Raw genomic sequence first — 25,289 nt, forward strand, 5'->3', positions numbered from 1 at the left:
AACAGAACATGAGATATTATATATCCTTTGTCTTCCTCATTCCAGTCTATGTTATATTAAGAACATTCTTGAGAACCTCAGGTAAGAGTAGGAATAGTTACTGTCTTGATGGTAGAACTGTCTTTAAAAAACAAAACAGGCAAACAGAAAGGACAGAAACACATTCACAGAATGGCACATAAAGATTTCAAGTTAACTGAAGGATTCAGCCCTGATACATTTTATCTTCAATATAAAGCCTATATCTGATGAAGGATGGAATCAGACTCTGAAAGGACCAGGGCAGGCACGGTTTTGAGGTTGAATTACAGGTTACTACAAGCTAAATTGAGTACTTAATTAGTAGGACCTCAGAATGTGACTCTATTTAGAAATAAGGTTATTACAGATATATTAAGAGAAGAATTGTTTTGTCTTTAAAACAAGGAACATGTATAGAAATAATGGGCATGTATGATGAAGTCAGATGGGATAAAACTTTTATACAATAAAAAATACTGTAGATTTATGTAAAGTTCATGCTTTAGAAAAGGCAAAAACATGATGCTCTTCTTTGGGTTTCGGAGGAAGTATGCCTTACTAAAATCTTACCTTTCCTTTCAGCCTTCAGAGCTGTGAGACAGAATAACAGTCCTAGGCAATAACATAGAGTATCTCTGTTTGTGAGAAGGATTTAAATGTGGTGATATTGTGTTCCCCAATATATTGTGCACCCTAATAAACTTATCTGGGGTCAGAGAACAGAACAGCTATTAGATAGACATAGAGGCTGGAAAATGGTGGCACACACACCTTTAATTTTAGGATTCTGGAGGCAGAGATCCATCCAGATCTTTGTGAGTTCAAAGCCACACTGGAAACAGCCAGGCATGGTGACATACACCTTTAATCCCAGGAAGTGATGGCAAGAAGCAGAAAGGTATATAAGACATGAGGACCAGAAACTAGAGTCTTTAAAAGCTTTTAGGCTTTTAGCAGCAGTACAGCTGAAGATCCATTCAGATGAGGACTCAGAGGCTTTCAGTCTGAGGAAACAAGATCAGCTGAGGAATTGGTGAGGTAAGGTTAGCTGTGGCTTGTTCTGTTTCTCTGATCTTTCAGAGTTCACCCCCACCCAAAAATTATCTCCAGGAAACCATGACCACACCTAATAGTGACTTTAAAATGTTTTTTTTTTTAATTTCATTATTTATCCTATTTTGGTGAGTCTAATACAAAATTTGTATAAAATATAAAAAAATACAATCTAATGTAAAATATTTAAAACAAGTAGTACCTTTATGAAAGTAGATTCAATAATCTACTCTTTTATATTATCATTTAAATAATTTGTGACTAGAGGGAAAATTAAGCTATATTAAAAAGGGTATAAATTGCCATATCCCTCAATTAGAAATGTGAATTATTTCTTATATTCTTAAGCTGTGCTGATGTTATGACTTTAACCAATTGAATGTGAAGAAAATTAGCTTATAAACTTCAAAGACAATGCCTTAAGAGTCCTTTAGTTTCTAAATTGTTCATTTCTCTTTAGACATATTGGGGGAAGCTTAAGTCACACAAAGGGGATTTGTTAGACAATCATTGAAGTGGTTTGGTTTACACACCCAGCTGTGTGGACACAGCAGCACTGAGAGTTATTCAGACAAGATAACAGGGATATTCAACCCAACCTGAGCCTAGAAAGGTGACAGAAAAGCACCCAGATGAAGAAGGGAAGGTACAGGTGTTCATTTTTCAGTGCTGTAAAGTATCGAACTGAAGATGCTTTTGTTACAGAACCACAGAAACACAGAGTATTTTCATTTCTTAAGCACTGTGTGGAAGAGACTTTATACTCATTATCTTATCTAATCTTTGCCAACATCTTTATTTTAATTTTTTTTTTGTGTGTGTGCAAGAGGTTTATTGGGGAAGGAAAGAGCAAAAGAGTGAAAGAGTGAAAGGCCATTTCGGAGTGGGGACAAGAAGAGGCAAGAGAGGAAAGAGGAAGCAAAGAGACAAGACAGCAACATCTTCATTTTATATCATTTCAACTTAGTTTATAAAAACTGTGAGATTTAGAGATATTCAATCGGGACACGTTTTCTAGGTAGTAAGCAGTTGAGAAAGAAATTCAGGAAGGTATTTTAAGCACAAAATTTGACATATATATATATTTCAATATAATTTTAATAGCAGACTATGCAGTTCTAAGAGTCATTGAATCTAGTTATAGTTTATGAGAAAAAATTGGTAAAATATCACTAACTGATAATTTTATTTTTGATGCTCTTATGTATGCCTGAGTAACAGTTATAATCTCTAATATGATGCAGATGCAGTGTGACAGTATTATATCACACTGTACCTTATCTATGAATATAATCTTAGAGCTTTTATTTTAAACTGGAAAATAGATGCCTCTTTTAACTATTATCGATGTGTTTTACTTTTCTCATAATTGTATGTCTATCAGTACTTAGTAGAGGTGTCACATATATAAATGTAATCCTCAGTTTGAAGGAATATGCATCCAGAGGCTTTAGCTATGTTTTAATGTTCTTCTTGTACTTATTTTTCATTCATATTTCCAACCATTATCAAATATTAGCAATGGGTACTCATTTTTTTTACCCATGTTTCTGTCTTGTCTAAAGCTAACCCAGTACAGCTGAATGTATTTTTTGAGGTTTTCATATCTACACTCATACTTGCAGCATAGGAAAACAGCAAAGAGAATCCAAAAGAAAGCAGTGTGTCATGAAGCCAACTTAAAGCCAATACTAAGGATATGGTTTTCTAGTCTCTTCCAAAGTGGCAGGTGTTTGTTGAAATGTATTTATTAGAGGGGAAGTTTTTAGGGAAATCCATTGGCTTAAGAAGACATTGCTTTCATAATTTTCAGCTGAATAATTATTCAGACAAACTGATTCATATGTTAAAGACAATCATCTTTCCTTAATACTTTGATTTCATGGTTAAGCTTCATAAAAATAAATGATGTCATCCTTTGTCCCAAAGACGTCATGATTTAATGTACTAAGCTTATATGCTTTGTAGTGATTATGAAAGAAAACACTGACTCAATTTCCATAAATTCAAGTATAAAGTTCTATTAGCAATTTTTTTTTTTCTGAAGTTTTGTTCATCTTAGAGTTATCCTCTCTCAGGAAAAGCTCTCATAGTATCTAAAGTTTTGATGCAAGCTTCCAAAAGAGAAAAAAGAAAACAATTATTAGTCCTTCCAAGATGTAAGGGCCTACTAACCACAACAACTACCAGCATGGAAAGATATACTCAGTGGTACAATAGTGGTACTTATACTTTGATATATATTGAGAGTAACTAACAGTCACATAATTGTACTTAAGGACTGGTTAGTAGGAAGTAATTTATTCCTGGTACTACAAACCTAGATAAATACATGTCCCTAATGATCATGGACCCCAGAGAAGAAACTACTACTGCAAATACCTAACCATATGTTTATAATCCAGCAACTTAAAAATTCCTCTTGTGTGTTAAGAATTTCTGAACTTTCCAGATAGTGTGGTTCTATATGCAGAATGGTATCTCCCCAAAGATTGCTCCGTTCTAGTCCCTAACAGTGAATGTTTTGATTGCACAGCAAGGGGCGATAGAGATTGGTATGCTAGTTAAAGTTGCTAATCAACTGCTCTTGAGAAGCAAAAGCGATCCTGTGCTGTCCATGTGGGCTCGGTGGGATGACATTAGTACTTACAAGTGGGAAATGGAGACGGAAGAAAGTAAACCAGAGATGGTAACATAGGAAAGACTCTCTACAATATTGCTAGGTTTGAGGATGAAAGAATAGTCTTAGAGTTAAGGCTTATGGTCATGTTCTAGAAATTGGAAGAAGCAAGAATATCTTCCTTGGAGGCTCAAAGTATCCCCTCTAGAACTTTAATTAGTTCAGTTAGACCTGTTTCTGTCTTCTGATCTCCAGAGCTGTGAAGATAATAAATTTTTCCTTGTTTTGTAACATGAACTATTTTCAATCTGTTATAAGGGCAGCAGAAAAGTAATAAAGGTTGTGATAGCTTGAACCATCCCTTTACAATGGGAAGCAGAAAGTACACCGAGTCCCATCTTGCTAAATGTACTTTCCAGGTTGTTTATCTTCTGACTGAGTATCAATTCTTCTTCACTCTTCTCTCACTTCAGTGCTTCCAGCACTCTAAAGTCCCTGCACAGCACTGTCCCATGGAAACTACTCTTTGTGATTGACCTTGGACTATTGCTGAAATCATCTGTATGTGATGATCAAAGGAGAGTGAAGGGATTCAACAAATCACATTCAGGTTTTGGTGTGGGAGCTATAACACAGTACATAACTAAGAACAGTTATGACGCCAACCCCCAGAATTCCAAATGTCACTTGCCCCTTAATTCTAAGCCACCTTAGAATGAGTACAGTCTTCTGTCATCTCTTTGTACTATTATATTATAAGTTTCAAAATGAATATGAAGAAGAGTTACATTAAGAAGGATTGAGAGAGATCAATTCTATGAAGAATTTTCAAGGAAGTTATGTGATCTGCCAAGGCAATCTGCCATAAACTACTGTAGCTTCGAGAATTGTATAGTCTACATTTTTTGTCTTTGGCTCTTGATTATGCATTAGGTTTCAGACTCATTAGCCTTGTTTCTATGTCTTAATAAACTGATCTCTTTTTCACCTCAGTGTTGATGTGCTTGGTGCTCCTTTTCCCCAGAATGTTCCCTCAGGTTTTTCCATGCCTGAATTTTCTTATTACCATTTTTCTTAAATGCCGTCACTCAGACCTGTATTGATCAAGCCATCTAGAGAGGATAGCAATTTCAAGTACCTATTTTTTTCCCTTCTTAGCACTTGGAATGAATTGCAATTGATCCTTTTGTTTATTTCTTAACACTATTCCCAGTCAAATAGAAGCTCTGTGGAAATGTCGGTCTTGGTTATGCTTCTCAGTAGTGCATCTTCAACACTGAGAATATTTCCAGAAATATATTAACTCTTTGTTGAAAGAATAAATTGTTGTTAAATATTCTTGACACGTCTAATACCATTATTACTTCCAGTGGACTGAGCTGAGAACCAAGCCTATAAGGATTAGAAACAATCAATCCAAATAGTCAGGTGCAGGGAACAATTCTTGTGAACTGTTTCTACTGAAAATCTATTTTGCTTACAAATACATAAAGCTGTGTATACTTGACTACAAGTAGGCAACAAAAAAGTCATTGGACATTATAAACATCTATTCCTTAATTCTGTATCATATACTGAAATTTTAATTTACTGGTAGGTCTAATAATATGTATGAGAGACAAACTGGTGTGCTATGTATCATAAACATAATGGATGCTGTACTAGATGACTTTAAATGAGCAGCTCCAGAGACTATCCAAGTGTACACGGCAACTTAACAATATGTACCATATGGACACGTCTTTCAGGATTCAGAGGCTAATCTATGTTTTCCTCAGGGTGAAATAAAAAAATAACTTCTTCAAGTTATCAAAAATTACTGATGATTTTGATGGTCATTTTCTGAATAGAAAATAAAATTATTTAGGGAAGAAAACAGTTATGTTGGGTCATATCACTTAGTGACAATAGTAACTATTACTTTTTTGCACATCATGGAAGTATTTTTTCTATGTGTGTATACACATACACACATATCTGTATCTTTCTGTGTATGTCTATGTCTATATGCATGTGCGTGTGTGCATATACACACAATAATTTGTTCCTGAAATCTTACAAGTAGTTGGTAAATTTTTCTTGACTGAATCAATGAATAAAAGAATGACCATTAGTGATTCTAATCAAGTACTGAGAATTTTGGTTGTTTAAAGGATCAGTAATTTTCTAATTAAACTGTTTTTAGCATTTCACTATTTTAATTTTTTTTATTCTAGTTCTGTGATTATATAAAGTCTGAGGCTTTTAATTATCAGTGAATTTCCATTTAAACGTAAAAGGTCTTAGAAATTCTATTATGTAAAAATAAAACTATGGTAATTTGATAGGCAACAATAAAGATAAGTTTCTTCTTGTCTCTATTCTATGTATTGTTTACTTAACATTTTAAAGCATATATCAATAGACACCAAATAAAAACTAAAAATTCAAGATTCTTGATGCACAGTCTCAGCAAACTAGAAATACAAGTGCATGTCCACAAAATGAAACATAGAACACAGAGGTAGTATCAAAATAAGTGGTGAAAACTTTGGGTCTTTCTTGAAGAGTTCAAAAATTTATGGAAAAACAAGGTTAGTCAGATTTCACAACTCTGTTTGCATTACACTTGATGTCTAATGGAAGCAAATTAAATAGAAAACACAGAGGCCAGAAAGGAAAAATGGAAACCAATAGTCTAATGCACTCATGAATAACTATGCAGAAAATTTTAAGTAACGTTCCCCAAAACAACTAGAAATAATGAATGAGTTTAACATATTTTTGGAATAAATGCACATATGCAAATCTCAGCTTAACTTTTATGTATTAACACTGTTAAGATAATGAAAAAGAAATAATTCATACCAGTATGAATGAATACAGATACACTGAACAAAAACTTTGAAATAGTGAAAGACATGAGAAACTGCCTCTAAGAGATTGTAAATAAAATATTTAAGTGCAAAAATATAACATTACTATGGTTTAAAACAGTCAAAATGTTAAAAAGTCATTTCTCTAAATTTATTACAAATGTTAAATGCAAATAATGAATGTATAATAATATTTTTGGAGAAATTGTCCAAGTCTTTCTAAATTTTACATGAAAGTACAAAGAAGCTGTGGAGTCAAAATAATCTTGAAAGCTAAGAACAACATTTAAGGATTCATGTTATCCTGTTTCAATATTTTTCGTAGTAAGGCGTGAAAGAAAATATTATACTATTAATGTCAGAAAAGACAATTAGATAACTGGATCCATTGATCATCTAACTCATAGCTTAGGCAGCTGATTTTTGATAGGGATGTGCAAATTATTCAATGGATGAAGGTAAGTCTCTTCTACAGTCTTTGCTGGAAAAATAAATTGCATATCCACATTCATATTATATCCTTTGTAGCATATAAATTATTTATTTTCTTACTAAATTTTACCAAAGTAATTTAAGAGCATTAAGTTCTAGAATATACTTACTGGTGTGTGGTTAATAAACTATTAGTTAAATGGAGGGAAGTAAAGAACAAAAATTTGTGAAATGGTAACTTAATGAAAATTTTTAATGAATTGTTCATCTATTTTTCTATCTATCCATGAATGATATTTTCCTTAAGAGAAGAAAATATAAGACGACATATATCAAGGACAAGGAACATTTATTTTATATATAATTAACAAACAACCCTTTTATAGGGCATGTACATAATTCCTTATAATTAATGATAAGTCGAACAGGCTAAATACAGTAAGAAAAAGACTTGAGCAGACTGTTCAGGTGGCATGATTTGCCAATGGTCAATAACTATGTGCAAAATTGTTCAGGACATCTTACAGTAGAAATATATAGAAATATATATGTATATTAAATAGAAAATAAAGAGTCACTATATGACCAAGAGTATGGATAACATTCAAGTAATTGATAATGGAGAAGAAATCAAATAACTTTAGCTTTCATGAAATATGTAGCCTAAATGAAATAATTGTCAAGTTGAAAGATATTTATCATCTTCGTATAAAGTATATGCTACTAACATTGCTCAACATTTCATTCAGCTACTTATCTAAGAAAACTAAAACATTTTAGTCAAAACACTGACATACATTTGTGTATAGCAGCTTTCATTATAGTAGAGAAAAACAAACAATAAACAATCAGTTATTCAACAAGTAAATTATAAACAAATTATGGCATGTCTATACAATGAAATACTTCTCATAAATATAGACACATGAAATCACGTGTGTGAATTTCAATTATGTTACATTTCTTGAAGGAATCCAAACAGAAGAGTAAAAACTGAATTTTTCCTTTTATCACAAAGTAGTCAGGTGTGTTAGAAATGATAGCAGTAGTGTAGTAGCCTCTGGGTACAACACAGAGCTTGAACAAGTACAAGATGGGGCTTTCTAGATGTGATGACCAAATTCCACATCTTATTAGTGATTGCTTGTATCTGTTACAGCTCACTGGATTTTTAAAAAATAAAATGAGAACATTTTACTCTGTTTAAATTGTGTCTCAGTTTGTAAAAATAAAATAGTTGCCTGACATTATAGATGGCTCATACTTGTAATTTCATCACTCAGGAGGCTGAGCCTGAGGATAGCTTTGAAGTCAAGGCTACACCATGACTTCCAGACCAATCTAGTCTACAGAGTGAGACACTATCTCTACAACAACAGAAAAACATTGAAGGGGTAGGTATTTCAAATGAAGAGTTATAATTGCTTCTACTTAGCATTTTTCAAAACATAATTGAATGATACATTATTCAAGTCATTTAAATAAGTTGAATAATTACATTGTTCAAGTAGTTGAATATAATATGCTTTTTTCTAGTGTAGGAAGAATGTTTGGGGTGCAAATAACAGAAAACATATTCAGCTTCTGTTGACAATGGAATGGGGGCTAGTCATCCCAGGAACGGTTCAGTTTATAGCTGTCTCCTTTTCTCAGTGTTAAGGATAGGAAGGGAAAACATACCTATTTATGTGTTTATTTTCATTGAAATAGGGCCTCTAGGAAGAAAATTCATTCCTATCAGCAAGGGTTTTATCTATTCTACAAAAAATTCCTAGTTAAATTGAATTAGGATTATGACTTTTGTTACTAATTTCAGTTGGCCTTTTGGACCACAGTTGGCATTTTCTATCTATGAGTGGGACATCACCCAATACAAGCTAAAGAATAAGGGTTCATTTTTTTTATAAGAAATAATTTGAAGATGGAGCACTTGTTAGACAGTATCTAATGAATCCTGTTCATGATTTATGATAAATGGGATACATCCATCCTGCTATCTATCTATCTATCTATCTATCTATCTATCTATCTATCTATTCACCCTTGAAAGGATTTCCACTGCTCAAATCTTCTCTTATTCTGATTGCTTTTGCCCATTCTGCACAATGAGATACATTTGGTTAAATCTAACAGGATGTTGTCATCTCACATTGATGGTTGTAGAGCATAAGAGGAAATGAATACTCCCCTGCTTCAGAAGGGAACCTAAGAGGATTGAGCATGAGAATCTAAGGACTTCATATAGCTCATGGGTTTCAAGAAAGTATAACTCTACCCTGTTATGATGTTAGAAGTCACAATAGACTATTTTGCCCAAACTACATTTTTTTCTGAGAATTTTTAATCCACAACTTGATAGTTATCTTACATATTAAGCTTTAGTATATGTAGAAGAGCATAGCTGCTTATGAAGTCTTCCAAAAGTCTTCCATATTTGATATATTATAAAGAGACATTGGGAAAACAATGAATAACTTTTTTTGGTGGGGGAAAAACACAGCAAAGATTTAACGGGAGCATAGCTGTATACTTGGACCTTAGACTTTCAAAGAGTACTGAGTTAATTTGATGTCTTTTGGGTGCTCACAGTCAACCAATTAATTCTACCATGTGGCTTTACATAACAGACTATATTATGTTCAGTTCAATTTTATAAGGCTCAATTTTATAGAGACCATAGACAAGTACATAAAAGTCTGGCAAAACAGTGTGAAGGTTCAAGCAGAAGTACATGTCTCACAGAGATAGCCTCAATAAAGGCTGTCCAAAATAACAAAACTTGTTAGTTGTGGGAAAGTTAGCTTATTTGGGAATCTAACGATTGTGTGTATGTGACTACAACTTAATTCACGGGGGTGGGGGTGGGGAGAGCAATCCCTAGGAGATATGTGTCAAAGATTACTCTATTGGATAAGTGAATCTTCATATGACTTCCTTGAATTGCATGGCATAATTCCCAGTGGTCATGTCAGAGGAGCAGCAGATGGCAGTTGACTTCAGAATGTCAGCCCACCAGGAGGCAAATCCCTGGTGGGTGAATCTTGGATAGGCAAGGCCCCAAGATCACAGACTTCAGAATGTCTTTTGCTTCTGCTGTGTCTTCATATGTTTGCAGCTGCCACTTTTTTCTGGTATCTGGTATGGTGTCAACAGGCATGGGGAGATCCCCAGTTCCTGTAATGTAGTGTGTTTATCTCATGGAAACATTCCATTCTCCTGAATATTTTTACCTTTGGATTATTATGAAGATGATTTCTTCTTATGCTGTACTGTCTAACTGATAATAATAATAATAATGATGATGATGATGATGATAGTTTAAATAGATTTTTGATGTTAAAATATAAAACAAAGAAGTGCCACACAGCTAGAATGCATGAGGAGCCATGTAGACTGTGGCTTAGGTTAATGATTAAGAAAAACAACTGAGTCCCAGTAGCCCAGTTAGCTTAAATTCTTCTAATGTTAAGGTAGGGAGATGTGTTCACAGGTTCTAAGTGCATTCATAGCTGAAATAAAACTTTGAAAATAACTTAAAGTTAGACTAAGATGTTTTTGTCCAATAGCTTTGAGGTGAAAAACCCAAGAAGACAGTCAAAAGTTTTAGAAGCCACATAGCTGAATGAGGACTTCTTTAAGAACAGGGAACAAGAACAAAGCGGGCCAATTATCATCAGCTGACTTGCCTTCCCTGCTAGGGTTGATTGATAACCAAAGGTAATGATTCATTTCTTATACCCATTTCTACCCTCACTTTCCTGATACAAAAAAAATACTGATGAGTGAGTACTTACCCTTAGGCTTTAAAGTAGAGCTGACTAAATCTTTTTCATATGTAAAAGTTTAGGTTTGTGATTCCTTATAAGATTACCTTTCAAGATAAGTAATAAAGTAATTGGTCCTCTCTTTGTAACTGCAAAATGTGGTCTGACAGTAAAAGACCTGACTGAGAAGACTATCTTGCTTGCCTACATGATTAATCTTTAACAAGTTGCTTGGTGATGAATGTGCATGGGTTCTTGGGATAATTTATTTTTCACCTGCAATACATAAAATGTTTAGTCGTGTAAGGGATATGGAAAACATGCTATTTTTTTTTTACTTGTATTCATTGTAATCATTCACTTGAAAAACAGAATGTAACCACATTGTAATTTTTGTAGTACCTGAAAGAATTTGCTGGGGTATATAAGTTGTAAGTGAAAGAGTAAGGATAGAGTTAAAATGAGTTAGAAGGAAAACATCAAAAAGGAGAGAGTTAAAAGGAAAATATCAAGAGTGAGAGAGTTAAAAGGAAAACATCAAGAATAAGGGAATTAGAACTCAAGAGCATTAGAAGGAGAAGGAAAACATCAAGAGAGACAGAAGTGGCATTACTAGATAGAATAGAACACAGAATGAAGAACAGAGAATAAAGAAGGAAATTATCAAGAGAGAGTGTGAGTGTTTTTTTTTTCCTAACCACCTCAGATAGAAAAGTCTAGTACATGACCACACTGGATTTCCCTTTGAGCCCTGTGCTGCTGAAGGCTGCCCCCAGGCAATAATAAATAATCAGTGGGATTAAAAATTAAGAAAACAGGCTTGTTACAGTCTGGTGGCTTAGAGTTCATGGAAATGAGTTTGAAAGTCTTGGTGCCAGACACAGACAGGTTTTGCCAGATGCCTGTTCCAAAGTCATCTGGCAAACAGAAACTGTTTGAGATCCAAACAGAAACTGTTGAAAGAATTAATCTGATCTTTAATGGAGCTTTTATTTTTGACAAAGGTGTCTACTCCCATACACTCTACTTTATCTCTTATCTTACATAGCATTTTAAAAAAATTGCATAATAACAATATTTTCTGTGTTAAGCTGATAGGTAAAGAGGCTCATTAATTAAGAAAAAAACAATAAATTAAAAGCTATAAATATCTGTGGATATTTACTTCATAAGCTTTATTTTTTCATAAGAGAAAATGTCAGCATCACTCTGAGAACAGGTGTGTACATTTACATTAAATAAATTATTCATTTGCTAATATTGTGGAATTATCATCTAACACATGAGGGTAAGGAGAATCCAGAATAATCTCCATCTTTTGCATTATGCATCATAACATTTTGAAAGAATTTTCTTGGGGAAACACTCCACAAACAGATTCTCTGGCTTCCCTGGGGTGTTATAGCAAGTAACACTAAAATCTAATAAAAATTGTTGGATTGATTTTGAATCTCTGTGATCACCTTTAGCTAATAGTATAAAAACTTCTGTTTTGAAGTTCATGGAATATGGCTTGGCTAGTTTCAATATTTTCTTTATTCCTTTTGGGAAATCGAAAGGTCGCAACTTTCATTTTTCTGTTGTTCTGGGAAACTTTACTGTCTGTCTTTCAGCAACTCTTTTTAGGGTTGGAAAATGCCTCTGCAGTGTTTCTGATAATGTTGCACATGCAGAAACTGGTACATGGAGCTTACTCTCTTGTGTTCTAAACTCACTTATTTTTCTTGCTTAAACAGAATGATTGATTGCACACTCTTTTTCTTAGAATTCTTGTATGATGTCAAATTTGCATCTTGTTTCATTTTCCTATCTGAGGATAATAAAACACTCTCAAAGGTAATGTTTATTTTTTTTTGTTTTAATCTTATTTCTCTCTTTTATTCACACTGAAATATGAGCAATGTGTAATCACTAAGGAACTCATATAATGGACTCATTGTTTTCTAAAAATTTGATTCTAAAATTTTGATTTATAAAAAAATCACATTCTATCCAGACAATTTCATTGTTTCAGAAGTGATTAATGCACTTTTAGAGAATACTTTAAATTTTTTCTCTTAGTTCTAACATCTAAGGCAACATGGGATTGCATTCTGCCTACTGCCTTTCCCCATTTCCACCAAATCTCTGTGCATTTTTTTTAACCTATATCCCAGCTACTTTGGATATTAACTTATAATGTGTAGATCTTATTTAAACCCTATGGATAATGTAGTTGTTATTTTTATATTGAACATCTAAGATTCAGGCCATATTTTCAAGGGATATTGTTTGCAAGTCAGTTTCTTAAAGTTTTGCCCCGCCACTTGTATCTGTTCCCAAATGTACACAGCTCAAGCACTGTTACCAGACCTAACTGTTACCTATTTCAAGTTTCTGTTACCTTTGCTTTATATCCGCAAGTTCATGGTTGTAGATTTATATGGTAGTAGATCAAGGCATGAGCCCATGATTTCATACACAGTTTTACAGGAAGTCATTTCTAAGCTTTCTTTTCTCTGGTCTTTTCTGAACATTCCCCAATTCTAAAATCCCTACTCCACCACAGGATCTTGGGTAGTAAATTGAATTATTTGCTTTCCAAACTCTACTATGAATTCCTCATTGGAGAGCTTCAGAGAAAAGAAAGGTTTAGGGCAGGAAACTCCTCTATGCCTTAGTGGGCCCCTTTCATGTTTCATACCAGAAGGTCTTAGCATACTTGGGGTACTTTCCTTGTATACATTGCATTTCTCATATGTGAAGTTAGTGTGTAAACCTGGAAATATAGGAGGAATGACCAGTACAAGCCACCAGAGCTTTTGTAGTTGGAATTTTAAATTCTCTCCCCAGTTTGTTTATCATTTACTTTCCAAGATTCAAAGGGTGGCCCATGATTTCTCTGTCAGCCATATTCAAATTAATTTAGTCTAACATCATCAAAGAACGGAAATTTATGTTTTTATTTTCGGTGCTTATCCCTAGCTACAAAACCATTTTTTCTTCTGATTGAGTAAAAAAGACATATGCTTAAACATGACCTCACCATATTCTTCCTAGACTATTGGTTCTACTTGTAAAGTGTAAATTCTTTTCTATCTTGGAAATATTTATTTTCTGGAAGGAACTAAATGAAATACCATGCATTATAGCTCTTTCTGTTTTCTTTTCATCAGAATTGGAGTAACTGAGGGAAAGCAAAATAGTATCACTTCAAACATTAGTGGTATTTAACAGAGGCTTTCAGTATGTGCTTCTTAGGAAAGAATTCCAAAAGCTTTCTTTAGGGGAAGTGTCAGTGAATGCTACTCTCTATTAAATAAATTAAAGTAAACTTAAATAAAGTAAATATAAACAACAAATTTGTGATACTATGAAGATTAAAAAATAAGTAAAAAACAAAATGAAAGAATGGATTGAACCAGAGGAGATTCTTACAGTAGGAACACACAAGTACATAGAGAAACACTCACTCGGGCAGTCACAAAGTAGACTATCAATACCACCTACCTACTACACTCCTCTTATATACCCCAGAGATAATGTGATCATCTTTCATTTTAAAGCACCATGCTAGACGTTGTGTGTCTAAATATTATCTTCTTAAACACCCCAATACACAACATTAGCTTCCCATACTTGTTTCATGAAGACAAAACGAAATATATTTTCCTTGATCTTATCTTCTATAATTCTTTTCCTGGAATAGTACTTTTACAAAATTAAAGTTTCAATGCAGAATATTCAGAATTCTTATTTCCAGAGCCAATTTGCTTTCCATTATGCAAAATTGGTGAGGAAAAGTTCCCTGGCCATCTCTATATAGTACAGTCTTGAATATGTTCTGTTTCAAAGTTCTGATTCCATTAAACTATTACCTTTCTGCTATTAGGAATACAAGAATTTAAAGTAGTAGAAAAGAGAAAATGTGCTCTGGTTTTCCTCTAACTAGCTGTATGACTTTGGAAAGCTATTTGATACCTCAAAACCTGGATGCTTTCATCAGTCCAATCACATTGATTTTTTTTCTAAAGTGTGCATGTCTAGATGCTGTAACAGAAATTAGCCAGGCCTCCATGAAGCTTAGGCCTCCCCCCCCATCTTATGGTAAGTAGAAAATAGACCGTACAGAAAAGGTATTTTAGGGACTTGATTAATTTTAACTACCTGCTTTTGTTCTGAATGAAAACAGAGCAGAGAAATGACAGTTTGGGGTAACAGAATGGCATCTTGGATTTTGCCTAGCAAAATGATTAAATGATTCTTACCAGTAGACTGATGAATAAGTGATTTATTTTTCTTTTAATAAGAAGTCAGACCCAAGGTTTATTAAAACCTTTAATTGGTTTGTTGTGTCACTTTTTGTTCCTTAATGCCCGTGCCTTAGTTATCTATTTTCCAAATAGTGAATAAGCTGATGCTAATACAGAAACTATTGTGAATATCTTCTGGCCATTGGGTTGAGACAGTGTTCATTTTCTGATTCTACAGTGCACAGGCAGAAATGAGTAGGCCAGGGAACTGATTTTTCCATGCACTGCTGCTTCTTTGCATTATTGAACATGAGCTCAGCTGCTCAGCTTTCTTGGCTGTTCATTTTCAGAGGTAAACCCATTTTATTTCTGCATTTTCTTGTTAATCAATAAGCTACAAATAAAATGGCTGAAAGATGAATTCTCTTCTAGACCATTCCTTTCTTTAGATACTCTAATTCAGAGGTACTAGAGTCTTCAGTGAGGATGACTTTTTATTTAGGGGACAGAAATCATAGTTTGATTCCTCATGGTAAAGCAATAAGCATTTCAAAGGAGATCTTTGAAATAAAATCTGCTATGGAATCTTCCTGTTGATTAATTTGTAAAGAGTTCATCGGGAAAGCCAGGGATAGAAGATAGAGGGAAGGACACTGGAGGGTGAAGTCGAGCTTACCTGTGTTTATGATGACAAGTTCTGTTCCACAGCCTTTGTCTGCTTATGCCTTTAAACCCCATTTCTTTGGACTCTTTCTGTATCCTGATTCCCTTCATGATATCTTGTAGAACTAAACTGAAGGAAACTATGGCTCACATTAAACTTAAATGGTTATAATTTTGATGTTAACCCTTTAAAAGTGCCATCTAAACGTGAAGTGTAGATCAAACATCAAGCTGAACCGATGACACTTTGCTGATATATCCAGAGACGTTTTAATATTTCTATGGCAGAGTTAAAGTCCCACACATGTCTGTCTTTGTGTAAAGCTCTACTAAATCTACTATATTTTCCTGACAGCTCTTTCTAAGAACAGAAAGTATCGCATGAAATTGCTCCACTCCCTGCAACGATAGGCAGACAGGTCCTCCGGGGAACTGCTTCCAGTCTTCATTGATTAACATGGTAAGAGTAATAGGTTGTATGGTACAGCATTTTAGGATAAGGTGAGCCAAAAGATTCCTCTGTGAGGAGGACCTTCATCTTTTCTCTCACATCCCCTGGCTGTACTGAGTCATGTAGAAGAGATGTTGGAAACTGGGGTAAGTCAAGTTTGTTGTCTCTTTTGCTCTTATTTTTAACTCATTGATTTGTGTGCTGAGATTCATTTCCATGGCAACCAAGGAGGCCACTGACCAGGAAGCTCTGAATGACAAGGGAAAGTGTGTGCATCCCTCTTGTATCTGCTTATATTTTCATATTTTTCGGACACTACTCACTGTCTCCCAGTTCACAATGTCCTTGCATCCTCAGAATATCTGTTTTGTTTAATAATGAAAAGCATTTATTTTTTCCTGGTGCAGGGGATATTTCTCTTTTCTCGGAAGCTTTTATATTATCTGCTTGCACTAATAGCAGTCAGAGACTTGTAGTATTCAGTTATGAAATCTTCATTAGGGAAACAGTTCCCTCAAATCACCATCCATTTCAAGGGGCTTTAGTGCCTCTCATTGTCCTGACCCCATGTCCCCCTTCATCTTTCCCTGAGACATCAGCTTACATTGATTTTTTTTTCTCTTAGCTCAAAGGCTGCTTCCTGGGGAAGCCTAATCTGGGCTCTCATCCTGGGTCATGGAGGTTTCAATGATTTTCCTTCCTAGAAGTTCCTTTTACTTCTTCCTTAAAGCACTTTGGTTGTTGGTAGCTATGTATTTTGTAATTATTTCATTACTTGTTTTACCCTCATCAGCCAGCCTCTGAGTTTCCAATGATAGGAATCTTGGCTACTTGATTATTATTTAAGTCCAGTATCTGACACAATGACTGACAACTAATAGACCCAGTAAATATTTAGTTACTTGTTGACTGCATTAAAGAATCTTTAATTTCTCTTCTCTTAAGGTGTCTATTAACTGGTTGTGTTGATAACTTTAGTGCTACATTACAAGTGCCATATGGCTAAAAATATAAACATAGTTCTCACAATTCTATAGCCTAGAAAGTCCTAGATCATAGTGTTAGGTGGTATGAATGTGAGTTTTGTTATTGTTTCTTTGTTTTGTTTTGTTTTTAATGGTGGTGAGAGGCAATAAGCCAGGATCCTTCCTATGTAGTCTATGGCTGACCTTATTCCTCTTGCTCAGAATCTCAAAAGCTAGGGTTATAAATTCTCTACCATCACAACCAGTGGGTGCAATTCTTCCTAATGGCTTGCTTTCTGGCTTTTAGAATATAAAATATGGTTACCTCTCACCGAGTACAAATTGGAAAAAAATTTAAGCCACTCTGCAGATGGCATCTTTTTGTTTTCATGTGTGTTCATGTGCAGTAGAAGGAAAGAAAGGGAACTTTCTTCTTTCCCAAAAGGTCACTACAAAAGCTGTTACTTCAGAGAAACAGAATAGCGTATCTGACTGTCTCTCTGTCTCTCTGTCTCTGTCTCTGTATGTCTGTATCTCTCTCTTTGAGAAAGCTGGTAGATTAATGAATGCCATCCTACACCAGTCACTAACCCTAATCATTATATCACTGATCTAAACATTATAAGCACTAACCCTCACAACCAAACTCACATGCGTAATGATCACAGTCACTGACTATAACCATCACACTTGCCAACATAACTGAGTCACCAATCCTAACATAATTATCACAAGCCTAAAGTTCATGGTAACTGACCCTAACCATCATAACCACAAACTTAGTCATCATAGTCATCAACAATCAGTTACCAAACCTAACCATTATAAGTCTCAATTTATCCATCATAATCACAATCCCAAAATTCACTGCCACTGATGGCAACCATCATAATCAGCAACCTAACCAACATCAGTAACTCTAGCCACTGTAATAATCAACCAAATCATAATAATCATCATCCTAACCTTTGTAATTACTGATGCTAATGATCATAATTGCCAGCCTGAACTTCATAGTCCTTGAACCTATCATAATCACGAACTTAACCATCACAGTTATTGACCCTACCCATCATAATCACCAACCTAACCATCATCATTACTCATCCTAAATATCACAGTTACCAACCCAACCCAGCCATCATAGTCACTGACCCATTATAATCAACAACTTGACTAGCATAGTCATTGAGCTTAAACATCATAACTACAAACATAACCATGATAAACACCCAAACACTACAAGTGTTAAGATTTTTTGGGGGGGAAGGGTTGTTTGTTTGGCTTTTTGTTATTGCTGTTTTTGCTGTGACGGTAACTTATAAAAGAGTTAAACTGGGTTGACAGTCCCAGACAAGTCCATGATGGTGGAATAGACCCGGTATATGCCAGGTATGGCAGCAGAAGCTGAGGCATCAAATCTTGAACCTAAGTGCAAAGCAGAGAGTGAACTAGAAGTCAATCAAGTTCTAAAGCCTCACTGTTCCCATACTGACATACTTCTCTGAGTAATGATATACCTCCTAAACCTACAAAACATGCCACCAACAGGGGAACAAATTTCTATACTTTTGAGACTATTGGGGACATTTCTCTTTAAATCACCACACTATCCTAACCATCATAGTCACTACTGTGACTGGATTTGTATCTAGGACTTGGAAGGAGGACTGGGTCCATTAAACTTTCATCACCTCTTCACAAAACCAAATGTTGTTATACTTGGGGCTAGCGCTGGGAGGGGGAGTACAATTTGCCACATTGTATTAAATTAACTCTATTGAGCCTGAAGTTTTTCCAGTCTTTTCAAAACACATTAACTCATTCTTTGCACTTTCCACTTCATTCTTTAGGCAGCATACATGGTGGTTCGAGGAGACAGCATTGCGATTTTTTTGCTAGATTCTCTGGGTATTGCTCTTTTTCATATTGTTTGACTCTCAGGCTCTCAATAAATTACAAGTGGAGAATATTTTCCAAAGTTTATAATTTCTTCTGAGTTAAAAATCTATTACAGGATAGTAAGAATAGAAATATGCTCATAACCATAGACATAGAAGTTGTTCTTGATATATTAACACAGTAAACAGTTGAATTTTAGAGTGTTTGCCACTAAGCACTATTCTACCATTTTCTTCCTCTGAATTATATATTCTTGAAGCTTGTACCATTCAGTACAGATGAATACTGGCTGTGATGATCTAACTATACAGAAATATCCTGTATTTGTCTGCAAAGGCTCTATTTAATTATTAATGTCATTTTATTACCTTATATAAGGGAATCATCCAAACTCTCTTTTAAAATACCGTCTTTATTTCTTGGGAGAAACTTTCTCTTTTCTGTTTTTCCTGTTCGTTTAGGCATCTACAGTTCTCTAATTGAGAACTATGGAGTAACAAGGTGCTATGTGAAAGGTTATCTTTCTTTTTTTCCCTCCCCTCTTAAAATTCCTCCTGATAGTCATTTATATTTAATCAAAAACACCATTTCATATTCTTTGCTTCATCTTCAATTTTAGCTTAAATTCTTTTACTGTAATTGATTTTTTAGTTTTCATTGAATGTGCAAATGAATGCAAAGTTCTATTAGAAGATATTTACCGCATCAATTCATTGCTAGTGTGGCTAGTTATTACTGAGGGATTCAGAAAGTTGCAACAGATGTGAACCAGGTGTGTGAACAGGCTTGTTGAATGCTGATATTAAAAGTCCACATTGAATAACATTCCCCTTGAAAAAAACAGTTTCAGGCAACTTACTGCATTAATGAGAGTGTCATATTGACAAGGCTTGTGGAACAAGAAATGAGCATTTTCTTTTCCTCTTTTTTCCATTTGAATTTCACAACAGGCCAGACCCTCCTAAATAGAGCAGTTTTTACAACTTTCTGATCCATTCAAAGTAGAGCCAAGTACATTTATGATAAAGGTGACCAGGACATGTAAAACTGTAAAATCCCATCTCTTGGCTATGCTGATTAATTTCCTACTTGTGTGGGTCTATTTGTGACTTCGACCTAAACAAGGGCAAATTTATCTATTAAAGTGGTAACATTGAACAGTAATATAATTTTAAAACTAGAAGTATTGAACATCCACTTAATACTCCAAATAATGATGGTGGAAAAACAAGTTGAATTGATCATTATTTCTGCATTCCAGAGTATCATAAGTCTATAGAAAAAAACTAATGGTTATAATGAGGGGGAAAAGGAGAGATTGAGACTTTGCAATGATTATGTGAACAGAAATTCATAGGACTATTATTTGTTGAAACTATAGAGTACTTTCCAGAGTTGTGGCATTTGTACTGTTCTTTGAAGGATAAATGAGAAACAAACACAAAGACAAAATAGTGCTGAATATTAGGAAAATGGGAAGCACACGGTGTGTTGGGAGGAAGATTGTTATTTCTTGCTGAATAAGAAGGTATAAAGAAAGGAGTGTAGAAGGAAACATATCTGCGAATGATACTGAGATTGGAGACACACTATTTGGTGGTGCAGTATGCAGTATAAACATAAGGCAGAAGAAATAAAGAGAGAGGGCAGGGGGTTATTTTGAATATGTATAACTCTGAATTTGACAAGCCACTGAGACATGAGTACTAGCAGTCTAATTTGGGCATGTGAACTTTGATTTAATCCTGTGTTAAAGGAAGAATAATGCTGTAGCAAACAGAGAGGATCATGATAGAAGCCAAGTATTATTGGAGGAGAGGGAAATATTAGATTTCAGAGAGAAAATTATGATTTTATACCCTTAAACTCCAGTTACTCAAAGGAAATTTAACTTTCAGCCATGATGTACATTCACTATTTCTGGATTTATACTTAGATATGGCTCCTAGAATTTTGTGTTTGAGAAATAATAGTTGACACCCTTCATTGATTTCTGCTACTTTGAATAAACAAAGTTATGTGATATTCTAGTTTCATTTCTGTCCCTGTGGTAAAATACCCGACATCTCACTCCCCAAAAAAAACAACTTAGGGAAGAAAGATTTTATTTTAGCCTGCAATTCCAGGTTACCATTTTACTGTGGGGAATTTAAGGAAGAAACACGAGGCAACTAATCACATCTAGTCAAGCACTGACAAACAATAAATGCATGAAACCATTCTTTATGTTTACACAGTCTGGAGCTCCTTATCAGATAATGATACCACTTACCTTCAAGCTTAGTCTACCCATATCAATTATTCCCCCATAGACATGCCCATGACCCACCTGATGTACAAAATGTCTCATTGAGACTCTCTCTCTACATCGTGTCAAATTGACAATTAAACTAATGATCACTTACATATTTTCTTAATTATTGTTAATTTGTTGAATTTTATGTTTTACTACTATTTTATTTTCCCTTAATGTGCAATGAAAGAAATGCAGACTTTTAGGTAAGATCTCAAAAAGGCTTATGAAAAGATGGAGGAGCTTAATAACTTTATACATTAAGGACAAGAAGACATGTTGACTGATCTGAACAGTTCACCTTTAAGATAAGGTATTTTGATGTGTGTGATACCTCATTAGAGCAATCCACTTTTTACTGTGCCCCAAAATTCAGGAGCTGGGTCTTTGAGTATTTGTTGGAAAGACAGGAAGGTAGAACGCAAAAGAAAAACTATCACTCACATGATACAAAAGTACACTGGTATTTATCTTTCCTGTTTAATGTCTCAGTTCATTTTCCTATGTCCATTTAAATTATAAGTAATGAAGTTCTTTGTATTTTTCAAGTAAGTGGAATTTGAGATAATTAATTTTAATTTGGTGGTTTATAAGAGTTAGTATATTTAAATTTGTCATACTAGAATGTGATTTTTTTTTCTGCTGTTTAATGACAGAGCAGGAGGTATCTTCCACAACAACGAAATGTGCTTTGCTTCAGAAGATAACATCTTTATCTTCCTGCCTGTCTACTGCTCTCCAGAGTGGTAGGCTATCCCCACCAACTAGTTAATATAAAGGCCATGTAAGAACCTTACAACTCCTTGCTTGAAGTCTGTTTGCTTTGAGCCTGATCCTTTCATGGACTTCCTTGCTATTCACAGGAAGCCCTTCTGCACATTCACCCCACTTGCATCCGTCAGTGGCCTCTAGCATTTAAGTGACAATTTACTCTGTTTCCTTGTCCTGTTTTCTACCTATAGCTGTATGAAGGGAATAGTATAGAAGGAAGTGGAATAAACTCCCTTCAAACAGACTAGTAGTTAGATGCTATGAATACATATACTCATGCTGAAAGAACTTTATGGTAGATATTTGTAAAATAAATTAAATGAATTCAGACTAGCTTTATTTACATAACATTACTTTGTCTATCTTTGGAGTGCTTCCAAATTTTTCTGCAAAAATTAGAGAGGAGTTTTAATAAAACAGATTCATAAAAGAAAGATATTTAGTTACCACCTATTATATCCATGTGTACATGGCAGTGTTCTGGCTATTGATTTTTAAAGAATGGGATACTTTTATAATAGCAATCTCACAAATACTGAAGAAGTTTTTCACAGGAGCCATGACTCAGAAAGCATTTTTCATACAACTGGCAATCATATAATTTCCACATGAACAAATGCAAATGCCAAAATGTCAGAAGAAAGCAAGTAAGACCACCTATATGACGATAAACCTTAGAATTTTCCCCCTCAGAAAATATATTTCCTCATCTCAGAAGAAAAAGTTTTGGAGCACAGAAAACTATCCATAGTGTTTACTAATTCCTGTGGTGTTTCTGCTGCTGCCCTCAGTTATCTCTCTCTTCTCTTGCATTAAAGCATAGAGGCAGTCCATGTTAATGCCATTTTCTCTTATGAGCCAGTGACTTTGCAAACCAGAATGAGAAAGTGAGAGAGCAAATGCAATTTGTTGGACTAGCCTAGCAACCAGTTCCTCTGCAAATCACCCCTGACCTTTGCAGCAGCCATATTTCCATAAATAAATTGGAGCCTTCTTTTTTTTCATGAAGACAACTAATCCAAACTTTAAAGACATTTGAATGCCAGGATCACTTTGCTTTTCTCTTGCTGTAATGATTTAGATTGAATGTCACTGTGCACCGAAGCTTACTAGGTAATTGAGCAAATACATGCTTTATTTGATGATACATTGTTGGCTCTTTAAATATCAATGACCATGGTTTGGGAGTATAAAATAATGGCTGCCAAATGTGTAGCTATCATGAGAGAGAGGCACATGACTGTAAAAAAAGTGTTATTTTGAAATTAATATGTTTGAATTTATAATAAATTATGTATCATTTAAGAATTGTAATTACTTCATTATAGTTATAAGACTTTTCCTTTGAAGAGCCAACTACTTTGTTGAAAATGCAGCCTTATAATTTTTCATTTTTTAAAAGATTTGGTATGAGAAAAAAAATGGCTGTTTTTAAAATAATAGTATTATTTCTTTAGTAGTGTTTGTACTTAAGGTTTTTGGAAATTATTCCACATTCATAGTTGATATTTTATTATTTTGGGGGTGTTCCTCACACATTTTACTAAGAAATGGATTATTTTCTGTAAACTGTTTAAATCTGCCTTTCGTGTTGATTAGACATCAACGTAGTTGAATGAATCTCAACAAAAGACTCAACTTGTCATTTAGCTTTCAGGTGGACCTTACACACTTACATAACTAATCATTCTGAGTAGTATAATATTTGAAAATGATGTAATAAGCGAAAGGAAAACATAAAGTGGCATTGCACGGGTTTAGCTTTGTTAAGCAGTGGCAAGAATGTAGCCTGTCATCATCCACTAATAAGAAAATATCAGAACTCCTGCATGCATGCCCTGGGATCCCACAGGCCACTCTTGGCAGGGAAGTAGTTATGCTAACTACAGATCCTTGTTGCTCTCTTCATTCCTCCAATTCCAATCCCCCAATCTCATCCTCCCCTTTGTAGCAGAGGTCTCCAATGCATCCTACAGTGCATCCTACATTGCATTCTACAGATCTCCCTACAACCTCCCTCTCTTCCTTGGTCAAAGAAAATGTTAAATCTAAAAATCTGGCATCCTGGAAATCTGGGACATGATAAAGACCAAACCTAAGAGTAGAGAATAGAGAAAGAAGGGAATAGAGAAAGAAGGGAAAAAAAAAAACGAGGTCAAAGGCACAAAAATATTTTCAACAAAGTCATAGAAGAAAAATTTCATAACTTGAAGGAGATGCCTGTCAAGGTACAAGAAGCATAGAGAAGACCAAATAGATGGATCCTTGCCACATAATAATCTTTCAGTCTCCTCTTGCAAGTGGTTCCTTGAGCAGTGAGGAGAGGAATTTGATGGGGACATCCATATAGAGCTGTGTGTTCCAAAGGTCTCCTACTCTCTATGTAATGTCTGACTGTGCGTTTTTGTTTTTGTTATCTGCTGCAGGAGGAAGTTTCTCTCTCTGATAATTGATAGAGAAGACACTGATAAATGACTTAATTTCCAGACCATTTGCCATTTGTACATAGAAGGGCTACTGATTTTTTGTGAGTTAATGTTGTATCAAGCTATGTTGCTTAGAGTGTTTTCAGCTGTAGGAGCTTCTTTGTTGAATTTTTTGGATTACTTATCTATAGTATCATATCATCTGCAAATAAAGTTTTATCCCGTTATAATCCATTCCAATTTATATCCCATTGATCTCTTTTTGTTGTCTTATTGCTCTAGCTAAGACTTCAAGTACTACATGGAATGTGGTCACCCTTTGTGAGTGTGTGTGTGTGTGTGTGTGTGTGTGTGTATGTGTGTATGTGCATGTGTGTGTTTGTGTAGCAAATGGTTAACCTTGTCTTGTTTCTAATTTTCATGAAATGTATTTCAATTTCTCTCCATGTAAGTTGATGTTGGCTGTGGGCTTGCTGTAAACTGCCTTTATTATATTGAGGTATTGTGGGAGACCAGTTCCCACATTTATTTACCCCATGGACTCTTGAAGAATGAGAGATAAAAGACTTAGATAGAAATAAAGAGGGGAGAGAGAAACAGAGAGAAATGCAGGCTACCCTTGGGTGGGCCTGGACCCTTATCCACCAGCCCAACTTTATTCCAAAGGGCTATTTATAACAATGCCGGGGGCGGGGGTGGTGGTGCAAAGGACCTCCCCCTTGCTAGTTACAGCCTAGTGTAGACCCTTACAAACACCTGGTACTTGGGCCTGTGGGCAATTATCTCTTATATAGTCCCGCTGGGCTCCAACAAGGTATTTCCCTTGTATCTGTACTTTCTC

This window comes from Peromyscus eremicus, chromosome 22 (assembly GCF_949786415.1).
Source record: "Peromyscus eremicus chromosome 22, PerEre_H2_v1, whole genome shotgun sequence".
NCBI classification, from domain to species: Eukaryota; Metazoa; Chordata; class Mammalia; order Rodentia; family Cricetidae; genus Peromyscus; species Peromyscus eremicus.